Consider the following 15,776-nt stretch of genomic DNA (forward strand, 5'->3'; position numbering starts at 1 on the left):
CCCAAGCCCCCAGCCCGCACCACAGAGGGGTGACAGCCCCATCCAATGCCCACCGTACTCAGCTCTGTCACCTCCCCCGGCGTTACCCCAAGGCCCAGCTCATAACCAGAGGAAGCCTGAGCCACCTGCAAAACCCACCTTGTTCCTGTGGCTGCTCAGTCTCATCTTCCTCTACTGAGTCTGGCAAGAGAGAAAAGAGAAGCAATGAATACCCCCAGCCAGCACCTCTGGTCTTATGTCGGGTTGAGCTGGGTGTCGGTGTTGCAGGGTGAGAGCATTGCAGGGTGCAGGGGTTGAAAGTCATATCATCCTCTTCCCTCCTTGATCATGGGAACAACATCACTGGGGGGTGTACACTTTCTGCGATATTGGCAGTAACATCGGCTTCTGTGCCTTGGAATATTAAGGACAATATCACGGGGGGGCGTGTACATCTTCTGCAATATTGGAATAATATTATCCCCCTCCCCCTGCATACTAGGAAAGATATCAGAGCAGGTGTTCACCTCCTGTGATATGGGGATTAATACCATCTTCTCCCCTTCCGGATACCAGGAAGAGTATCACACGGGGTGTACAGTGTCTGCGATACTGGGAGTCATATCAACCTCTCAGACTTGGAATATGAAGAAGGATATCACAGGGTGGATGTACACCCCCTGCCATATTGAGAGTAATATCAGCCTCTCCTCTCCATGGATATTAGGAACGATATCCCAGACTGGATGTACGCCTCCTGCTCTACGGGGAGTCATATCCTTTCCAGGATACTCATAACAACATTACAGGGCGGGTGAACACAGCCTGTGATACTGGAACTATTATCATCCTCTCCTCCTCCGGATACTAGGAACCGTATCACAGAAGAGCTGTATCCTCCCTGCGATATTGGGAGTAATATCATATGCTTCTTCCATGAATATTAGAAGCAATATCACCGGGTGGCTGTCCATTCATTGCTATGTTGGGAGTCATGTCATACTCTACCCCCTGGATATTAGGATCAGTGTCACAGCGTGAGTGTACACCTACTGCGATATTAAAACTAAGATCATGTCCTCTGTCCCTGGATATTAGGAAAAACATCACAGGTAGGTGTACACTCCCTACGGTATTAGAAGCAATAATATGATTAATTAGTAAACATCAATGATCGATTTTAATAATTATCAGGCCGGTCTCAAACTCTTGACCTCAGGTGATCTGCCTGCCTCAGCCTCCCAAAGTGCTGGAATTACAGGCGTGAGCCACCGTGTCCGGCCAACACTTCTTAACATCTCTTTTTGGACCTCAAATTTAGCATGCCCAAAACGCACTTTTGATTCCCCCTGCTATAACCCACTCCTCCCATAGTCTTCCCCATCCCAATAACAGCATCTCTTGTCTTCCAGTTATTCAGTCCAAAATCCTTGACATCATCCTTAAAACTTCTTTTTCTCTCTCTTGTCATCCAACCCATTTAAACTCTCCTTTCAAAATATATGCCGGACCTAACCACTTCTCACCTTCCTCATCATTTCCAACCAGGTCCTGCCCTCATAGCGCTCTGGGTTACTGCAAAAGCCTCCCAATCGCCAGGCACAGTGGCTCATGCCTGTAATCCCAAGCACTTTGGTAGGCCAAGGCAGGTGGATCATCAGACGTCAGGAGTTCAAGACCAGCCTGGCCAACGTGGTGAAACCCCTCTACTAAAAATACAAAAAATTAGCTGAGCATGGTGGTGGGTGCCTGTAATCGCAGCTATTCGGGAGGCTGAAGCAGGAGAATCACTTGAACTCAGAAGGCAGAGGTTAGAGTGAGCCGAGATCGTGCCATTGCACTGCAGCCTGGGTGACAAGAGCGAAACTCCATCTCAGAAGGTTAAAAAAAAAAAGCCTTCAAACCCCCCTCTCTCTCATTCCGCCTTTCACCCTGCCCTGTATTCTACCTTCCACTCTCAAACATTTCAGAAAAAAAAAAAATTATATCTACAGAGGGAGAAAAAGAAAGTACAAATGGGTAGAAATGTTTGGGGAACCTGAGGGAAGACCATACGGGAATTCTCTGTACTATTTTTGCAACTTTGCCATAAGTCTGGATTATTTTGAATTCAAGAGTTAAACAAAGGAGAAAAAAAAAAAACCTATCTCCCTTTGTGAATCCATCCTGTCTTTCCCCTGGCAACTTAAGGACGCTCTCAACTAAGCACAACTATTTTTTCATGAACCCTAAAAGAACCCTTGCCTAGTTTTGACTTTCTGTGCTTGGCAGAAGTGTGTGTGTGTGTGTGTGTGTATTTCACATATATGTGTGTGTGTATATATATGTGTGTGTGTGTGTGTTGTGTGTATATATAGAGAGGGAGAAATACATATGTGTGTATATATATAAATATATATTGTATATTTACAATGGTAATATATATGTGTGTGTGTGTGTGTGTACATATATTACATACCCCATAGCCACTCCTTAACCAGTTCTAAACTTAGTGGGAAAAATACATACCTAAGCAGAGAATTTCAAAATAATATGATGAATATTTTGATACAGGAATGTGTTACTATGGAACACGCTGCTAAGATACAAAACCTCCTAGATAGGACAATGAGTGAATGAAGTTTTGCACCTATAGACACCCCCTCTGATATCCCCACAAACGTTTATAGTTATATGCATTTGCTTCCCGCAGGACCCCCATTTCATAAGGGTTAGTCCTAGAGCCTTAGCAAGTTCCTACTACAGCTGGCACACATGCCATTCAAGAAACAGTGGCTGAGTGAATGACGAGTTAAGAACCGTTTGTCAACCAGTGCTCAGTAATACAACATTCACTGGTATGCAAATTATGTTTTTGTTGAAAGCAAGGACAGGATCACAAACTATCCTTCCAGAGAAAGCAAACCTCAAAAGCTTCTTTACCCTACTAAAGCACATTAGAAGAAGCTCCCCTTATATAAAAGAAAACCTCCTCATTCATTATCAATGGCATGTAAACCTAATAAGCCTCCGCCTCTGATGACATCTCTACCATCCCCAGGGCTAGATAAAGGAGGTTCCGGGAACCCTGGTAGTTGTGAAGGGGGCTCCCAGCTCTGACAGTCTTGAACCCTGCGGGCGCGGAGGTCACACAGCAGAAGAACAACCGAGGGAAGCATCATCAGGCTTCCAATATGTTTGAACCAGAGATGGCAAATAGGCTGCAGCCAACTGAAAACACCAGAGATTCATGGTGGCCACCTGAGGGGTTGTGCTCTTAAAAAACAAAACTTTAAATTAAAATTAAAAAATTAAAAAAGGAAGGGGTCAGGAATCCATCAGGTCTGACTGAGACGTGTATCAGTGACTAACACCCCATATGGCAAAAGTACTCCGGTGCGCTTTGGGTAGTCACAGCTTCAGCAGTATTCAAAGGCGCGTGCTTCCTTAAGACTCAGCCACGGGAATAGCCTCAGCAACACTGCCAGGAGAAACGTCTAACATGGATTCGGCTAGAAATACAGTTGTCTTTAACAAATTAACACTGAATAAATCCTGACTTATTAGAGCCTGCGAGAATGACATTCTCAATGATAACGGTTATCACTACAATCTCCAAACATCTGCGATCCTGCAAGGAGGAACTGTGACAGCGCAGGCCACGTGTCCAGAATGCTTCGCAGACTGCCTGTTACAGAATAAAAGAAATGAAGTCTCCCTAAGAATGTCTTCACTCACATTTAGCCAGTTGTTCCTTTGTGTGCATCTCTGTCCTAACATGGCCATTCTTCCCCACAGCCTGAAGTCATATGCTCAAATAAACGGGACTCACATGAAGCCAGAAACGTGCAGATGCGAGGAAACCAACACAAACGAAATGGGCTGGAGGGTGTGGCCAGGAGGATGGTACTTCCCAGGAAGCAATTACTTCATCTGTGCCCATGAAGCAGGCAGTAGTCACTGTGCCCCAGGCCCACACCAGCCACTCAAGTAGATTCTAACCAACTACCTCCAACAATCAACATAAATACACCACACGATTGGCTTCTGAAAGGACACCTTACAACCAACAAGAAACTGTAAGCACAACTTTGAAAAAGTGTGCAACTAAAAACCTTGGAAAGTGATCAACACTGCTACATTTTGACTCAAATACTGTTACATGGTAGCACTGCAATAATTCACTGAAACAAAAGAATGAATGAGGAATATGTTTATACAGGAATCAGAGGAAGCATGACTAATCATTTAAAGAAATAGGTCGGCCGGGCGCGGTGGCTCAAGCCTGTAATCCCAGCACTTTGGGAGGCCGAGACGGGCGGATCACGAGGTCAGGAGATCGAGACCATCCTGGCTAACACGGTGAAACCCCGTCTCTACTAAAAGATACAAAAAACCTAGCCGGGCGAGGTGGCGGGTGCCTGTAGTCCCAGCTACTCCGGAGGCTGAGGCAGGAGAATGGCGTAAACCCGGGAGGCGGAGCTTGCAGTGAGCTGAGATCCGACCACTGCACTCCAGTCCGGGCGACAGAGCGAGACTCCGTCTCAAAAAAAAAAAAAAACAAAAAAACAAAAAAACAAATAGGTCAAGAAACTGTTAGGTTCAAATGCTGCCGTGAGACACTGTCACGGCCTTAGGCAAATTCACTTCTCTTGGTCCTGTTTCTAGGTTCATCAAAAACCAGCTTTGGACTAGGGAATTTGTTGCTTTCCAAAGCCTTCCTTCTGTGATTCCAGCCCAGATTTTAGGACTGCTCTCCCACTTGGTATATGAAAGCACTTTCTATGTATAATAGCAAGAGTACATTTCTGTGTTGAATGCGGTTTGGGACCTACTCTATGAGACAGAATATCATCATGTAGCTTTAAGCATGGCAACAAGGCGCACTCTAGATAAGGATAACACATAAAATGTGGCCATACACCTGTGCGTGCCTGGCAGGGAGATGGGGAAGTCTCATTTAATGAAGCCGGGGTGCCTGTTGCACCTTAACATCCTCAGTCCACATCAAGTTCACAACGTCCTTCTGACATCAAACCACAGGTATCACATACTTTTCCATACTTTCTACCCAAGATTAAAATATGTAGACACCGTGATAAAGATGCCCCATCCCCAGCATGTTGGCTCTCATTCTGTAGAATTACATACTTTTCGTGCAAAATGATCACCAGGCTGCAGCGTCAAGCAAGACTGGGCTCCGTGGGGACAGCACGCCCTGCAGCAGCCACCACTCCTGTCACCACAGTCTGATGCAGCTGCAGAGAAGCTGTGGCTGAGGCCATTCACTTTGTGAGATAGTCGCACAGGAGGGAAAAGGTAGGGAAGGTAGGGAAGAGGGCAATGTCAGGGCTCTGAGCCCAATCCAAGCCATCCCATCCCCTGTGACTTGCACGTATATGCCCAGATGGCCAGAAGTAGCTGAAGAATCACAAAAGAAGTGCAAATGTGCTGATGATAGATAACTGATGATATTCTACCACAAAAGAAGTGAAAATGGCCAGTCCTTGCCTTAAGCAATTATATTATCTTGTGAAATTCCTTTTCCTGGCTCATCCTGGCTCAAAAAGCTCCCCCACTGAGCTTCTTCTGACCCCCCACTCCTGCCCACCAGAGAACAACCCCCCTTTGACTGTAATTTTCCTTTACCTACCCAAATCCTATAAAATGGCCCCACCCTATCTCCCTTTGCTGACTCTCTTTTCAGACTCAGCCCGCCTGCACCCAGGTGATTAAAAAGCTTTATTGCTGACACAAAGCCTGTTTGGTGGTCTCTTCACAGGGACGCGCATGACAGGCAGGTGCAGAGCCAGGAAAGGACCTGTGATGAGAACAGAAAGGAATGCACCTCCCTGTACACACACTCGGATTTTATGACAATGTGGGCAGGGGGCTGAACTGCATGCCTGAGAACATTCCTCCAAGTTCTTTTGCTGATTTTCTAAATATTGGTGTAAAATCTGAACTCAGACAAAATTTTTTTAAATCGTTTCAATCAACATCTTTGTCTAGTGCTCAGCATCATGTCTACATGATCATCTAGAAAAGCAACTTCTGTTCTAAGGCTCACATCCTTCCTATAAAGTCCCAGGGATTTTACAAGGGAATGCACCTCTCATTCGCATCAAGAACACACACAACTACCATTAAAGAAATGCCTAATTTGCTTACATAATTTTTTAAACACCCAGATTTGAAATACAATAGAGAAGACAACTTTTTCATAGCTCTGCTTTCCAACTGCGAATTGCGGGTGGAGAAAATAACCTACCATGATTTCTAACCAGCCAACAACCTGTCTTCCTTGGCTGCAGTAGGAGCAATCTTTCTGAGCTCAGGATGAAAAAGATTCCAGCTGTTTAGGGGACAGATAATCATCAGTTCTCAGTGGGCTTCCCGGGTTCCAAATCCCCATGTGATATGTGGAAGTAAAAAGCTATCAATGACCAAGCATCTGAATGCTTATCCCACGTCACCACCTCTTCTCCTCCCATGCAAATTTAAAATTAATAAGTCTGCTTTTAGAGAACAGAGTTGGTGCAGCATCTCTCTTCCTAAAATTATGGATAATTACCAGCCCACAATGGCTTCTAATCAGATTTGAGTGGTCCCTTAGACAGGAAGCTAAAGTGCCTCAGCCCTAAACTGAGAAGAAAACAGAAACTGGAGTCCTCTAGGTGTGATTTTTTCCCCCTTGTTCTAAAGTTGCTGTTCCCGAATCTCCTTCTACTGTCTTGTTTATAAAATGTATGAGAAACAGGGACATTTAAAGACATGATAGAAATGGCCACTTTTTTTAGGTACAAACTTTGTGAACATTATTTTCAGCTGCTGGGATTTTTCTCCACAAACTGTGAGCCTGGAGTACATTTTCTCCCTCGTGGTTACACATTCAGAATCAGGGAAGGTGGCTTTAGCAGTAAAGAGGGGAGTGCAGTGAGAAGTGACTGGACACTGAGAAGGGCAGACAGGGACTCTACCTCGGTGGCCTGCAGCACTCCTGGGCCTCGGCCTTTACTTTTCTATCTGTACAAGGGATCTAAAGGCCCGTGATTCTAGGCCATGACAGCTCTTCATACACACATACGCAAACATCACACGCCTATGTGAAAAGCGGTGACACTTGGCTGATTTCCTGAAGAAGTTATCTTGTATCATTTCTACTCAAGTACTCCACCTCCTTCCAGACAAGTATCTGAGGATGATGGGCTATCCCACAGCAATGTGTGTAACCTCTCCTGCTTACGATTCCTGTTCACATAGCATTTTCCAAAAGCATTTGGTGTGAAGTGACAGAAGAAAGAAGAATAAGGTTCTTTCAGCCCATTCATTCATTCATTCATTCAACAAATGTTGACTAACTATCTACGTGCCAGGCACTGGTGATATAACAGGGAACATATATTTTTGTAGGTAGACAGACAACCAAAAAGTATGTTAAAGAGTGATCAATGCTGTAGAGGAAAATACACCAGGAAACAGGAAAGAAGAATACCCCTAGCCACCCTACACTGGGGTGACGCTAGTGTTACAAAATGGAAACAGCGACCGGGTGCTGTGGCTCACACCTGTAATCTCAGCTTTTTGGGAGACTGAGGCAGGCAGATCACCTGAGTTCAGGAGTTCAAGGTCACCCTGACCAACACGGTGAAACCCTGTCTCTACTAAAAACATAAAAATTAGCTGGACGTGGTGGCACATGCCTGTAATCCCAGTTACTCAGGAAGTTGAGGCACAAGAATCCCTTGAACCTGGGAGGCAGAGGTTGGAGTGAGCTGAGATCACACCACTGCACTCCAGCCTGGGTGACAGAGCAAGACTCTGTCTCCAAAAAATAAAAAATAAAAATAAAATGTAAACAGAGAATAAGATACCAAAAGAAAGAACATGAACGATTAATTGTAACAAAAGTCTTTGTAAGCTGATACTGTCCTTCCTGGATCCTTGGCCCTTTAAAATGCAAAAAAAGGGTGAGTAGGGGGTAGCATCAAAATGATGTTTTAAGATGGCTTCGGGTTTCAGATGTCTGACAGCCATACTCATGTACTTCAAGGAAAAAGCTCTAGCTCTATAAGCCATCTGGGCAATGGTTTAATGTCTTTTTTTTTTTTGAGAGTTTTTCAAATATATGAAAACGTGTGTGTTCATTTGGCTGCTCTGTGCCCGCACACGTGCAAACTGTGCTAACAGGTTTTTCCATGTTTTGCTGAATTTGCCAGCTTGCCATAAACAGGCTTCCATGTCTTAATTGTCTATAAAGAGCACAAACACCCAAACATACAATCAGGACAAGCTGTCCCTTCAATTGCTGCTGCCACGATGACAGTGAGTGACAATTGGCCAAATCAATACGTGGAGACTGAAGCTGTCCGGCAGAGAGCACAGGGTCGACTGCTTTTCCCATAGTATTTAAAGAAACAAGCGGAAACGGCTCTTCACACAGGACAGACACGTCCTTTGTTCTTTGAATAAATACTGCCAATGTTCAAAATACTTTCTCCATCACACTATCTACGTGGAATTCAAGTTCCTTCCAATACCATGAGTAACACCAGTGATAGACTATGTTTATCCATAATGACCCATTAGCATTCTCTTTCCTCTAAAATGTTGAAATAATAACATTGAGTGTGCACTCACGATGTGCCAGGCTCTGAGTTTGATCTCGTTTGGTTCTCGTTGAAATCCTGTAAGATCAGTACCATATTCTCTCATTTTTCATAGATGAGGAAACTAAGGCAGAGAAAGGCTAAGTAAGTTGTCCATGGTCACAGGTTATTTAGGAACTTTTCTCCAAACTTTCAAAAGTTAACTACTGCCACTATTACAAATGGGTTTTTGTTTTGTTTTGTTTTGTTTTTTTTGAGACAAGGTATTGCTCTGACCAGGCTGGAGTGCAGTGGCGTGATAATGGTTCACTGCAGCCTCAACTTCCCGGGCTCAAGTGATCCTTGCACCTCAGCCTCTCCAGTAGCTGGGATTACAGGCATGAGCCACCACACCTGGCTAATTTTTTAATTTTTATTTTTTCTAGGGATGGGGTTTCACCATGTTGCCCAGACTGGTTCCAAACTCTGGGCTCAGCCTCCCAAAGTCCTGGGATTACAGGTGTAAGCCACTGTGCACAGCCCTACAAAGGTGACTTATACAAAGTCAGAGCAGTGAGCAGGAAGAGAACAGAGACTTCAGCGAGTCTCCTGGCTGTTGCAACACCGTATCCCTCCTCCATACCGTAATGTATCTACACACACCAAGCTCCTAGACGTTGAAGGTAGGCCGGCTCAGAGACGGAACAGCAATCAAGAAAGAAGATGCAGACATGCGTCTTGATTTCAGCTCAAGGGTGCCTCTCTGCCCTGCAGCTGCACAGGCAGAAACCAGGGGCCGTGAGTCTGAGGCAGTGTGTTTGGTTCCTGGCAGGTAATCTTTTGGGAGACCATCCCATACAATTAGTGTTACACTTCTCAAAAAGGAAGTGTGACTTTTACAGAAAAATCAATTCCATTTGGGAGAAAGGCCTAATAAAACCACAAAAGGATAATACATTCATACAACAACAAATTCAATTCATCTGTCACAAACTGAAATCCCAAAGCCCTCTGGGCACACAGCTGCTTTTCTGAGCTGAAATTCAACTCCAATTGAGAAACAGGTCAACTTTTCTAAAAAGATTTCTTTTTCACATGCCTTAAATAAAAATTCCTTTCCCTCACTTGTCATTTTCCAGATTTAATGGCTCTGCTGGTCTTCCTCTCATTTAGGCCATGAGCACTGACTCCATGTCTGCTACGGTCGGACTCCAAGGGAGGCAGCCTAGGGAACACAGATGACCGCAGCACAGCGACACCCTCAAGGAGCACACACGGGGAAGGCAAGATGATACAATCGCAGCCTTCACACAGAAAAGAACTTGGCCAGAAAAGAACTTGGCCCGTCCCATTTCTAGAAAACAACGATGCTGAGTCAGTAACATTTACCGAACAGCCTGCAGTCTGGAGGCAGGCACGAGGGGGCTCCCTGCGGGGAAGAGCACCTTCAGAAGGGGCATGCAAACAACGTGGAGGCAGGAGACGCCCCCACGCACAAGGGCCAGCCTGGGGGCCTGCAGAAATGCCCATGCATCTGGGAGGAGGGAGAGAGGACAAGATACTTAAATGCTCCAAAATGAATAGAAGCCTCCCAAGAACGGCCCCCGAAATGGGGCAGAGATTTACAAAAGACCAAACCGAGCATGCGCAGTTACCTGAGCATAGCGCCACCAGAGCGAGCTATTCGAGGAAGAAACAGGGTCCCTAGAAGCCTGAGCCTCTACTCCCAGCTCTGCGACTCATTCACCCTATGACCTTGGTGAAGGCTCTTAGCTTCTGTGAGCCACAAGAGAATCACGGGAAAACAGAAGATAGGAAAACTGCTCTGCCTTTTTCACAGAACTGCTGAGGGAATAAAATCAGATAATGGATTTTAAAATTCTCTGTGAATTACGAAGCAAAATACAAACGTATGAAATCATTCTTACCATTCATAACAGCACTGTAAAATTAAGAGCAGAGTTAAGACCACAGCATTTTCCACGCCCTTACTCCCGAGGGAAATAGTGAGTCCAGCCGATGTATTTGGGCAACCCCAGTATCTAGGCTTCGAGAGGCTCCAACAGCTCATCAACTCTGACAGTATCACTCCAGCCCAGTGCTCATTAAGTTCTCCAAGACAGCCAACTGACAGAAAATACTACAGCTTTTTCAGCTGGGCTTGAAGCCCTCCAAGCTCACAGCACAGCTAAACAATGAAGAAGAGGTTTTCTGCCACTAGACTCCAAAGCTGGCTTTTGTAGATTCCCATAGAAAGAACATTCAAGGCCGGGCGTGGCGGCTCACGCCTGTAATCCCAGCACTTTGGGAAGCCGAGGCAGGAGGATCACCTGAGGTCAGAAGTTCAAGAACAGCCTGGCCAATATGGCGAAGCCCCGTCTGTACTAAAAATACAAAAATTAGCCGGGCATGCTGGCGGGCACCTGTAATCCCAGCTACTCAGGAGGCTGAGGCAGGAAAATCGCTTGAACTCAGGAGGCTGAGGTTGCAGTGAGCCGAGATCATGGCACTGCACTCCAGCCTGGGCAACAAAAGCGAAACTCCATCTCAAAGAAAAAAAAAAAAAAAGAAAGAGTATTCTTTTTTGCTGATATTAAATTTCCTGTCCTTAACACAGAGAAATCATACAACACTGAAATCCTGAAAAACATATCATAAAAAGCATTTAGTGACTGAAAAGACATTCAATATAACCTGTAACAGTGAGTTCCCCTCCTCTGTCCAGCCAGCTCCACTCACGCTGTGACCCTTAACAATGTTTTCACTAAAACAGAGGGAAATTAAAAGGACCGCTTACCCTACTCAGCTGACAGCTAAACCAGTGCTTCTCCCCGGGCTCACTAAAGATGACCTTTACCCAAAGTCAGGCTGCAACAACCCTGTAACTGTTGACTAACAATTTCAAAATTCCCATATTCTTTATTCACTCCTAAGGAAGCTGAACTGAAGCCAGGTGTCTCCAAGTCAGAACTAACAGAGGCCTTAAACATCAGATGGCCCATCCCCTTCTTTGACAACCGGGGGATCTAAAGCTGAGTTTATGGAAGAAAACAGCCTGTTGAGTAACAAAGCGAAAACCAAAGCCTAGTCACCTAACCTCTGGTCCAGAACTCCTGCAACAATCCAGCACCTATACAGGATGAGTCTCCCTAACCAGAAACTCCAAAATCCACAACTTTTTGAGTGCTGATGTGACACTTAACGAAATGTTCATTGGAGCAGCTCAGATTCTGGATTTTTGAATTCAGGATGCTCAACCAGCAAGTATAATACAAATATTCAAAAATCCAAAAATGTAAAAAATTCTGAGACACTTCTGGTTCCAAGCAGTTTGGATAAGGGATATTCAACTTGCATTTTTTTTTTCCTCTAATGGAGGAAATTAAAAACGAGGCCCGAGCAAAATCATTCAATCCACACTAAAGTCATTCAATAGTTTAATTAGTACCCATTTAAAGTTAAGTGCTACCCACAGATATTTAAAAGGATGAACACATACATGCCTATAATCCCAGAATTTTGGAAGGCCGAGGCGGGAGTATCACCTGATGTCAGGACTTTAAGACCAGCCCAGCCAGCATGGTGAAACTCCATCTCTACTAAAAATGCAAAAATTAGCCGGGCGTGGTGGCGCACACCTGTTATCCCAGCTACTCGGGAGGCTGAGGCACGAGAATGGCTTCAACCTGGGGGGAGCACGTTGCAGTGAGCCAAGATCACACCACTGTACTCCAGCCTGGACAACACAGCAAGACTCTGTCTCAAAAAAAAAAAAAGAAAAAGAAAAAAGAAAATGAATTTAAATTGTGTTTGCAAATGGAGCCCATGTTCCCAGAACACAAGCCCTGCTCTATGCTCCAAGGACACACAGGGTGCCCCTTTATCTTAATACTCACCATATTCCATGGCAGCCATTGGCACGTGTCTGTCCATCGCATTAGACTTCCTGTGCATGAGGCAGGAATCATATATTATTACCTTTCTGTTCCCAATGTCTGGCCTAGAAGACACTCAGTAAATGATTACTGAACTAAGTCAGTTACTAAGACATGTTAAACTTGTATTAAGAAAATTGGTTTAATAAGTTTGCCAATGCAGCATTCATACCACACAGCTTAAATCTCAACCCACGCATTTATCTTGTGTTCTGCTAGATTATCACCTATTCACATTCAGGAGGCACCTAGTATGTGCTAGGCATTACTAATTGCTGGGGACCTAGCAGTGACAAAACAACATTCCTTGTTCAAGGAGAAGTTCTAGTATGAAGAGGAATAGAAGGAACAGGCTACATTGATGAGAGAGCTAAGAAAAGGACAGGCTGCCATGGGAAGCACCTGGTCTTGTCTGGATGGGACATAGTTAAGGAAGTCTGAGTGCTTCGTACAGCATAAGATCATCTCCTCCAAAGAAGCGAATGAAGCTTTGATTCTCCAGTACCAGAAGTCACCATAAAGGTGCGTACAGCCACATGCTTAGTGTAGGAAGTGAAACCAAACAAAGCTCCAACTTCCAGAGGCAACGGTCCAATTATGAAATCCTCTGGCTACGTTCAATTGAAATTCAAGGTATTCAAGAGGCCAATATTTAAGTGATAAATTAACCCAACCGCTTAAAACTAAAGTAGCCTTTGGTTCAAGGGGTAAGGGTATGGTACCTTTTACAAATTTATCCACTCTTAATATTTACATTTAAATTTGATGATGAGGGTGTAATAATAACTTTACTGAGTAGTTGCTATGCCTTAGGCACCAAACTAAGCACTTTACACACACATTTGCACGATCCTGTGAGATGATAATGACCCCTTGTCATCCCATTTCATAGATGAAAGTCAGGTTTACATAAGCTTAAAAACTTGCCCCAAATGACACAGCTAGTTAGCAAAACCCAGGCAGCCTGACTCCACAGGCCTTGCGTAAAGAAGTAATATTTATAAACGGTCCAGCACAGAGGTGATACAAACAAGAGTTCAATAAATGCCTAAAGAGTACTTCATACCCAAAATCGTTTCCTGCCAATCAAACTAGACTTACTCTGGTTCTGCATAACCAACTGTCAAATTGTTGTTCCATGAAGAAACGATGGAATGGGTAGAGATCAGAATAGAGTGAATAACTGGTAAATATACTTCATGGCAGATAGTAACAGGATGTGGCATTTGGCTATTTCCACATTTGTTTGCATAACATTTTTTTCACAGTTCTAAAGCACAAGAACCATTCTAAGCTGGTGAAAGCATAAGGCACATCTATGATCCAGGCCTCCAATTCACTGTGGAGCAGTGGTTCTCAACCTTTACGGTATATCCGAACCACCTGGGGGTTTTTAACAGCACTATAGCTGCCCAGGCTCTATTCTTGCAGATTCTATTTCAACTGGTCTGGAGTAAGCACGCATGCTTTTTTCACAGCCCCCCAGATGCAGCTAGGTTTGCAAACCACTGTCTAAGATGCTCTCACACTTCCGCTCAATTCAACACACACTCACGGAGATTCTAAGCACTACGAATCGGGCTAAGTTAACAAGTCAGCCTCCACTCCCTAATAATATTGGCAAAGAAACCAATATCAGAGATTTATTCCAGTCCAAACCAATAAATTACCGGTGAAAAAAATGCCCTGGCATAGTTTGCCATACAAAACAGCTTCCTGTATCTTCCCGGTCAGTAGCCTAGAGACTGACTCTGAGCCATGAGAATTCAGAACCAGGGGAAAATGCCAGTCTGAGGCATCTGCCACACTCCTAGCACACCCCCAAAAGTGCCCAGCTACATTTCACATCCACTGTCCTAACAGGTGTCAAAATAAGGAAGAGCAGTGCAATACAGAAAACAGAGCCTGCTGGGCATCAAAAGCCTGGGGAATTCCAGTCCTAGCCCTGCTACCAATCGGTCTGGTCACTTCTCTCTGGTCCTGGTGTGGCCAACAGTTATGCGAGAGAGTGAGGTATAAAAACACAGATGTCAGGCAAGCTCCAACATCCAAAATACATAGAAATTAAAAAGCGTTAAGGTGATATCAAGGAATGTATGCCATCAACCAGAAAAGTCACTGAAGTATTCCTTTTTCCATTCTTAAGAAATCAAAAGTGGAAGCAGAAAATTGAGCAATCAGCCTACCAACTTGACTGGGGCAACAGAATACACTCACGGATTCTGCTCACAACAGCGGGGGTGACAGACCAACAGGAGAACTGCAGAGCGTCCCTCTCTCCTCTGTCCACCCATGCCACCAGCACGTGAGTGTGTCCACACGCAGCGCCCAGTCTCCTGTTCCACTGACGCCAGTGTCCACTCACCACAAGCCTACTAAGTGCCACATGTGCTATGATGATCCCTCATCTCATCACCATAGACATCCCTGCTGGAGGTAAGCATGTGATAGAGAAAAATCACAGAGGCCTAGGGAGGTTGAGACCCGCATTCCCACTGTGCTGAGGGTGTGCTTGAGAGGGACCCCACGACTGGGCCCTCCATGCCGCTCTCCTCAGTCATCACTCCCAGACCAGAGCAGCGAGGGGGAATTTTCTACCTCTCACTATTTTCAGCCCCTTGGCTGACCCAGCATTCCCCAGAAAGCTATGAAGTCCTGGCAGCTCTGAGGCCACAAATTCATAAACGTACAGGACACACAGCCCATCTGTCTCTAATGGGTCTTTTACTTGTCATCCTGGTCATTTCTAAGAGCAGATGGCTTAAGAAAGACATGGCAAGTTACCACGAAATGACCCCTCCACTCCTCCCTGGGGGAAGGCTGACTAGCGAGCAGTCAGGCCGGCTTTCTTCCCCCACTCCCTGTATTCTTGTCCTCAAGGAGCCACAGACAATCCCACCAAATATAGGCAGGAGACAGCCGCCTCCTTCCTACAGCTGGAGGGGGGAAGGGTCCTCTCGGGCCTTTCTATCTACATGAAAACCAAACTGTGAGCTGTACTGACCCGGTCTCACCCATGTTGCAGGCATGTACAACACAGGTGCCCAGTGGTATCATCAGGCAGAACTACGAATGTGCTTTCCATGGTTTTCTTTTTTTTTTTTTTTTTTTTTGAGATGGAGTCTCGCTCTGTCGCCCGGGCTGGAGTGCTGTGCCGGATCTCAGCTCACTGCAAGCTCCGCCTCCCGGTTTATGCCATTCTCCTGCTTCAGCCTCCCGAGTAGCTGGGACTACAGGCGCCCGCCACCTCGCCCGGCTAATTTTTTGTATTTTTAGTAGAGACGGGGTTTCACCG

At 45.1% G+C, this 15,776-nt stretch overlaps 1 long non-coding RNA gene across 1 annotated transcript; it reads right to left on the bottom strand.

The window, feature by feature from the left end:
- Positions 1 to 138: 138 nt before the first annotated feature.
- Positions 139 to 13,982, bottom strand: LOC117090221. Its single transcript, XR_004439933.1, has 3 exons — positions 13,583 to 13,982; positions 3,046 to 3,234; positions 139 to 180 (listed from the first exon to the last, which is right to left on the bottom strand). It is a non-coding gene; the product is annotated as an uncharacterized LOC117090221 (long non-coding RNA).
- Positions 13,983 to 15,776: the final 1,794 nt, after the last annotated feature.

The sequence above is a fragment of the Trachypithecus francoisi genome, unplaced genomic scaffold, assembly GCF_009764315.1.
Source record: "Trachypithecus francoisi isolate TF-2019V2 unplaced genomic scaffold, Tfra_2.0 Contig00978, whole genome shotgun sequence".
NCBI classification, from domain to species: domain Eukaryota; kingdom Metazoa; phylum Chordata; class Mammalia; order Primates; family Cercopithecidae; genus Trachypithecus; species Trachypithecus francoisi.